Below are 8,370 nucleotides of genomic sequence, written 5' to 3'. Positions count from 1 at the left end.
AAATTTAATAACTTTCCAATTTTCCCCCTATTTAATATATATTATCCTCATATAAACAAAGCCAACACAATAATAAATAAGTGGTAAAATTTATATATCCATACCAAAAATTTCTCTCAGTACCCTATAAATAGGGCCCAAAAAATTCCTTCTCTCTCTGCCTTATAATTAATCATAAATGAGTTACAAAGAATTTTTTTTTTTTTTAAATGTGAAGTAGTTTATGCATAGCTAACTCGATCAAGATCCAAAGCGACTTTCCCCCGTAAATAATTGATTAATTTACTTGCTCTATTTTGAATATTCGATACATCACAATATCCAAATAACATGTATATATGTATGATATCATTTCTCAATTTGCTTGTATTTTCTAGGTGACAGTTTGTTCTTTTTTTTTTTTTCTTATTTTTTCTCATTCAATTTTTTTTTCCTTAATTTGTTCACTTGGCCTCTAGCTAGCTAGCTAGCAAGCTAAATTACCAGAAAGAGTTGTAATTCTTCAATTTGGTTGTTGTTTGGTCTTACGTCTGGATTTGACTAATTAGCTTGTATTGCGGAATTACTTCCAATAGTGGAGACAGTATCTATTTGAAAGAACCTCTCGAAACCTATGTCCCTATACTTGTTGTTTATAGTATGGAATCTTAGAATAAATAAACTTTGGTACTGCGCCTAGAATAATCAATTCACTTTTAAGGTGAAGTTTGTCTTTATACACATATATAGTATATGCACCTTTCTTTTCTTCTTTTCAGCCATGTATAGTATATACCATAACTTTACCGAATTACTTCTCAAATACGTTTTAGTTGAGCTTATAGTATCGTATACCATGAAAACTGGAAAGTTGATATACTACCTCCGGTCCATAATATAAGACCATGTTTGACTTTTATTTTGGTCCTAAACATAAGACCCCAATCCACTTTGTCTCTCATATTTATACCTTTTTTTTCAAAGTAACCCTTCTAACAATGATAGTTCTAGTCAATACACTTGATTAACAAGGATATTTTAGGAAAGACAACACCTATTTAGGACAAATATTAACTCAACTTACTTTTTTAATCTCCTCAAATTAGTTAACTGGCTCTTATAATTAAACCGGAGGTAGTATATAGAATTATAACGTCTGTCTAAAAGGCTACAATTATTCTTTAAGATAAAAGAACAGTCTTTTTGGTAAATCCATGTCGGCCTGCTTTGTCGTTTATACTTTGTATAACGGAATCATTGGAATCAGATAAAGTTCAGCACTGTACGTAGAATCAGTCCCATTTTAAGATAAGATGAATTTGTCTTTAACGTATATGCATTCTGAATCTCCATTTCTGATCCAATCAGAAATTATTTTTTTCGTTTTTCGGGTAAAAATTCAAAAGGGCTTAGTTAAATGTCTAAGGTTAAAATAGTGACAGAGACAGAAGAGTTTGTTCTGCTGGAAGAAATCAAATAAAATTTATAAGAGCATGTGGAGTTTGAAAAAGGGACATCAGTCCTCAATGTATGATATGTATGCCTCATATAACTACATTAATTTTCTTCTTCTTACAGAATCTCTTCAACTGATGAGAGAATTTGAAAACTTTATTTTACAAAACTGATAATATTATATATAATATTATTATTCTATTCATTTATCAGTGCACAAGGGATAAATAAAATGCTGTGATCCATCTCGACGAAGTATTGAACCTTATAATAATTTTTATTGCCTACCTCATAACATCATTTAAATGAACATTACACGCTACCTTTTCCGATCAGCATTTCCAAGAACTTACATGAATTGAATCATTCAAAAGATACAAATAAGTTCTATATATGTAAGTTATAGGAGTTTCCTGTCATATAGTAAATTGTTAAAAGTTGATTTACTACCAAGAGTTAGCCATATCTTTAATTTATTACATCTCATATATTCCTCTGATTCTATTTATAAGGCAGAAAGAGAATTTTTTTTCAGTCCTAGTTATAAGTCACTTCATTAAATTTTTAGCGTGAATGTACTATTTTGTCCTTCATTTATATAATATAGGTAGTTATTTCTTTTGAAAGGTGTATATATTAAATATGAGTAGTAAAAAATTATTATTTTTAATGGAGAGTTAATGTATTTTAAGATATTTTTTTTGTCTATGTGAAATATGCTGAAAGTGCTTTATAAATAAGACTAGAATAATATTTTTAGTCATTGACCTTAGTCACAAGCACATATATCAGCCCTGAAAATCGGAAAGTTGACTCCACTCAGCAATCTTTATTTAAACTGGAAATTCTATTAACACGACTTCTTCGTTCAAATTTTTATATATTAAATACTTTGAATCTAAAAAACTCGGAGAGAGCATCCGTTGATGGAACCCCACACACAAAGGTGGAGATCAGAGTAGGGATTGGCTTTGACCCTCCAAATTTTTAATTCGATTTTCTTGATATGATATATAGGTATTATGCACTTTCGTCCCTTAACATTATATAAACTTGATACTTAGCTTTATATGTGTGCCTTTTGATAGACATGATCGCAACTGTGTGTTATTTATTCAAATGATTACAAAAAGTACAAGGAAACAGATTTACGAAGGAAGCAGCTTTCGAATAACGAATATTATTAACTACACTGTTTGTATGAGACAACAAATGATCAAATCAAACATAAAAACGAACGAATAAAGAATATCACATATATAGTAATGTGCCCTACATATATTTGCAACTATTTCGATTCTCCCTTCATGTGACCCATCATTAACGATCCATAATCAATGATGCAGCGGCTTCATCCGCAAGATTAATCTGCAAATATGAAAATGAAACCCAAGGGTTGTAAGTAACATAAAGTGCTTCTGTTATGATGGAAATAAACAGGTAAAAACATTGCCCCCCACCCATGAACCTGATCGAGAACGAAGATATAACAAGAAAAACGAGTGAATATACATATGTATGTATTAACCTGAGAAATGCATGGAATTATGAAGTGCGTCATCATCGACTCTTGGAGAAGTGATCCTTGGAGTTTGGAATGCGAGTGGCTGGTCTGGTTTTAGAACCCTGTGTGGGAGGAGGCGTTGGGCAAAGATGCGCTGGATGTTGATGCTTGAAGAACTCTTACTGCTTCTTCTTCCACAGATTGTATATTGGTCAGAGTGATAGATCAGATAGGGTTTGCTGTGAATATAATGAAGCTTGAAGATGAAGCAGATATATATATATAATAGAGAGAGAGAGACACACACACACACGGAGGTAGGAAAGATAATTGATGACGATGAATGAGGAATGAGAGTAGAGACAGCTAGGGTTTTCTGTGAATGAAGCTTCTTCTTCGAGAGGGTAAGCAGAAAGACTAATGCTGAGAGAGAGAGAGGGAGGGGGATGAAGCTTGAGGAGGAATGAACGTAGATATATATAGCTTAGCGTGGCTTAACATGGAAGGAAGCTAATCTACCCGAGAGAGTATTGTCGAATTAATAAATGAATTAGTAATTTACCAGAAAGTTCTATTGTTTCGAACTAATACGTACGTAAGTTTAGGGAGGAAGCAGGCGACCACTTCAACAGAGCGTTAAAGCCGTGTCGGTGATATGTAAGGGCGATGGTTGTGAGCTGGCGGTCAGGTCGTTTAGTCAGTTTGTTTGGGGCCATGGATGGGCGATAACTTCGAGGAACGTCGTAGTAGGGTGTGAACACCCACCTCGTTTCTGCATAGAAATGTTTGCCGATTATGTCCGATTTAAGTCTGTTCGCCCATTAAAGGTTTGACCAGAGAGACCTTTGTGGAAATATGGGTAGTTAATTACGTATACGCCCTCCGTTCCTTATTATAGAGACATTTATGCTTATGACATGTTCCCATATACAAGACACTTAAAAGTTGTCTCTATTTTTTTGTATGATTCCTATTTTACCCCTATTTATTTTGTCTCTAACTCCTACTCTCTCTTCCTCCCACTTCTCTTTCTTTAATAATTTAATTGTTCTCATACTCTCTCTCTCCTTATTAATGGGGGCATGTTGGAAAAAACATTTGCTTTTACACATTAATTGTTCTCAACTAATTTTAACTGTTTTTTTATCAACGTAATTTGGTTATTTGTCTTTATAATAAGAAACTGAGGGTGTAATGTGGACGCAAATACTCAGTGTTTCACTTCAATCTTCAAACTTCCCTCTTTTTCTGTTTATACTTCGCAAATCAATTAATTTAATCACTAATCTTCTAATCAGCCATGGGAAACCTCTATGTTATTAATTTAATTAACCACCCATATATATTTCGTAATATAACATTTTGGGGGAGTATTACCGATCTTTATTTGCATCAAAATTATTTGGCACGGTCCTTTTTCTTGGGTTGATATGCCAATTGTAAAGGTTGTAAATCATAGGAATTGAAATTAATTAAACTGAAGGAAAATTAGAATTTAGAAATTAAAATCTCAATTTTCCCTTAATGTAACGAAGTTGTATTACCCTAAGATAAATCTTGTTGTGATGATGTGGTTCACAAATTTGATAGCTGTAGCTAGGCTGTCCTGGCCAGCCATAATTAATCACAAAACAGATCAAACATTTTAAGAAGATGATGAATAAAATATCAACTGTTTATAACTAAAATAATATTTGTGCCCGCCCGTTTGCTTCAACTAACCAATATAATTTTAAATCATGCATGAATGCATTTGTTTTTAATTCATTTGGATTCTGTATGTCCATCATTTTGAACTTTAATATTTAAACAAGCGTGTCACGAATTTATCTTCCATTCCCATACACGCCCTTATATATAGATTGGGTTGGTTCAATATCAAAGTCAACTTATATTTTGAATCAAGCACTCCTCCAGTCCTAAATGTAAAACCCTTATACACATTAGTATAAGGGTCTTATATTTAGAACCGGAGGAGTAATAAATTTGGGATAATAAGACTTATATTGCAGATCGCAACCGATTAATTTTTATTGTACATTATATTAGGGAGAATGATAGTTATTAGCTTCCGAAACTTCAATTTAATGAGACTAAGGTCCCAAAAGAATTGTATTAAAAGATAAATATACAGATTGTACAATTCATACAGATGATCCTTAACTGTCACTAGTTGTTGATTTGCAACTTAATTAGCTACACTTTCATATTTATCCCTATTTATATTAATATTTGCAACCTTAATGTTAAATAAATATTTTTTCAGAGACTTAAATAAACATTTTTTGGAGACCGAATGAATTATTAAACTGAAGTTTATAAATGATAGACGAATGATATGGGGGGCCCACCTGGAGTAAGTAATCCATCCAATCGGAAGAGGCGAGGTCAAAGATATAAATGAGCAAAGGATATGGAGGTGAAATCAAACCCAAGTTAGGGATAAAATCGTACACGCACGCAAAGATTTGCAGGCGCCCAGATTATACGTAATGCAGCGAAACGTCTGGCATCCCAATCTCTCTGAACTTTCTCTGTAAATTCTCATCCAACACAAATCTCTTAATTAGTTCATTCTTCTTCTTCTTCGTAATCTCTTGTTTATACACATATAGACGCTTGGTCGGTTATACTAAATTAGAGGGCTTCACACTCTGCGTTCCTGGAAATTCTCCTCTATGGCGCAACACGGCTTATTAATTAATTACACGCATCTCTTTAATTTCTCGCCTCCTTCATGGCTCATCGAACGCCGCTGATCATTCCAATTTCCAATATTTTTCATTTAGGCTTTAACCCTGCCGATCGATGGAAAATGGATTATCGGAAAACAAACCCTCAGGATGTTTTTCCCCTTCTCAATCTCAGCCTGCCACTCCCTCAGCTGGGACTCGTATTCCCACTGCCCACAAAATCGTTTCCAGATCAAACACTTAATTTCTTCATTCCCCATCCACCACGCATCTTCATCTTCCATATATACACTCACAGTGTTACGATCCTGCATCCGAGCAATAGGCGTCTCTCTCCAAGTCAATAAACTAGTCTTTTGGGATCAAACACTTAATTTCTTCTCATGGGTATCTTCGTTCTCCATCCATCAGCTACCTTCATCTTCCATATATACACTGATAATGTTACGATCCTGCATCAGAGCAAGAGGAGTCTCTCTCCCAGACAATAAACTATTGTTTCGCGATTGGATTCTCTTTTTACATTTTCCCCCTGTTTGTTCCCCTCTATACTGGATCATAATTTGGTTCTCGTCTTCACGCAGATTGTGGAGCGAGCAAGCGTCCTTGAGAATGGAGAGTCAAGTGGCTTCGACAATAAAGCAAGAAAACGGAAGTAGAGTTTGCATATGTAGCTGGCTAATCATGTTCTTTGACTTATTTTTTGTTCCGTTTCTTGATCTTTTCGTTTTTCGTATGTCTAGGTTTCATTCATTATTCTTCTGTCTATATCTACTTCCAAAAATGGGATTTGCACTTTTTGTTTGCCTTTTGTTATAATGAGAACGGTATAAAAAGTTTCGTGCAGTGTCCCATCATGTCTGGCCCTTTTCCCATTGAGTTGTTTTTATTGGATCTTTTTCGTGTCTCGTAATAATTGTCCTTTTCGTCAGGGGTGGGGAAAAAAAACATCACTCCTCTAATTTTAATCAATGGGCCACTTGCTTTTACAATACGCGCTCTGCTAAATTGTCGATTTAATATTTGAAAATCTGACGGAATATCTAATCCCCCAATTATTTTTGTTACAAAACCACATAATAACCAGCACACATATAGATGTGTAACAATTTTTTTTCAAATTTTTTTGGCCAAAATTTTCTCTTACAAACTGTAAATGAGCCGTGTATAACAAAATACACAGTGGTAAAATCATGACTAAATTACATTTTAATCAGGGTGATGAAAACCATGGTTAGTTAAACCTAACGACAATTTTATTGTTAAAAATATGGTTCGATCATTCCAGACGGGCCCCAAACTTTTAGCAGAGGCTCAGGCCAGAAAACGTTTTAAATTATGACATACAATTTATTTACTTTTGTAGAAGCTAAAAATAGCAAGTGGGGGAATGATTCCGTTAGATCTTCAAATTAATATTGAATGGACTACTTAATTTATGTATTGTGCACATCATAAGAAGTTGAAAAGAGGAGTACATATGGAATGCGGCGTTAACGTTGTGTGCTTGAACTTTTGAGCGCCGATGATTTGCATGAAGGGATCGGAACTGTCTTATTTTATTCCCAATGATCACAAAAAACAAACAGAAAGTACAAGGAAACAGATTTACGGATTAAGCAGCTTTCAAATGAACATCATTAAACTCCAATGTTTGTGGTACCCACCAAATAATCAAATCAAACATATAGACATAAAAAGGAACAAATAAAGAATAATAAATAATACAATCATATTGATGTATCCTACACACACACATAAGCAACTACTTAAACTGCAGAATCAATATAATGGCGTTCGCTTCATCTGCAAGATTGATCTGCATGGAAATGAAATCCAAGGGTCATAACAAGAAGCGCTTCTCCTCATAAAGAACGTCACCTAAATTGATTTCTAGTAAGTAATTCAGAAGGGGGGGTGTGCTTATATAGAAGATTAATTATATTAACCTGAGAAAATATGGAATTATGAAATGAGTCATCATCGACTCTTGGAAAAATGATCCTTGGTGTTTGGGATGCGAGTGCCTGGTCTGATGTTAGAGCCCTGAGTACGAGGAGGCTGAGGGGACAAAATGCTCTGGATGTTGATGCTTGAAGAACTCATACTGCTCGCTTCTTCTTCTTCTTTCACGACAGGTTAAGCAGAGAGATAGACCAGATAGGGTTTGCTGTGAATAATAATAACAACGAAGCTTCAAGTTGAAGCAGATATATATATATATATTTATAGACAAACTGGTAGGAAAGATTGTTGATGATGATCGATGAATGAGAAACAGTGAGATAGATGTCTAGGGTTTTCTGTGAATGAAGCTTAGAAGAGGAATGAGAGATTTAGCTATAGGGTTTGCTGTGAATGAAGCTTGAGGAGGAATAAACGTACATATGTATATATAGAGCTTGGCGTGGCTTAACATGGAAGGAAACTGGCTAAGAGATTATTATTAAATGAGTAATAAATGAAGAATTGTAGTAATTTACAGAGAAAGTGCTGTTTCGAACTAATGTACGTAAGTTTATTGGGGAGGAAGCAGACGACCGCTTCAACTAGAGAGCGTTAAAGCCGTGTCGGTGATACATACAGGCGATGGTTATTGTGTGCTGGCAGTGAGTCAAGTCATTTATTCAGTTTGCTTGGCGTCATGCTCCACGTATAACTTCCAGGAATAATGTGTACCCACCCCCCCCAAAAAAAAAAACATGTGTCCCACTTCAAACTTCTGTTTTTGGCTTGCAA

At 34.5% G+C, this 8,370-nt stretch overlaps 1 long non-coding RNA gene across 1 annotated transcript; it reads right to left on the bottom strand.

The window, feature by feature from the left end:
• Positions 1-7,164: 7,164 nt before the first annotated feature.
• On the bottom strand, positions 7,165-7,979 carry LOC114740313 (uncharacterized). The gene is made up of 2 exons (XR_003739682.1): positions 7,581-7,979; positions 7,165-7,450 (listed from the first exon to the last, which is right to left on the bottom strand). It is a non-coding gene; the product is annotated as an uncharacterized LOC114740313 (long non-coding RNA).
• Between the last annotated feature and the right edge of the window lie 391 nt (positions 7,980-8,370).

Source organism: Neltuma alba, unplaced genomic scaffold (genome assembly GCF_004799145.2).
Source record: "Neltuma alba isolate B1F8T4 unplaced genomic scaffold, ASM479914v2 tig00003105_pilon, whole genome shotgun sequence".
Lineage (NCBI taxonomy): Eukaryota > Viridiplantae > Streptophyta > Magnoliopsida > Fabales > Fabaceae > Neltuma > Neltuma alba.
The sequence above is the reverse complement of the archived record's forward strand: the minus strand, read 5'-3'. Positions and strand labels throughout refer to the sequence as shown.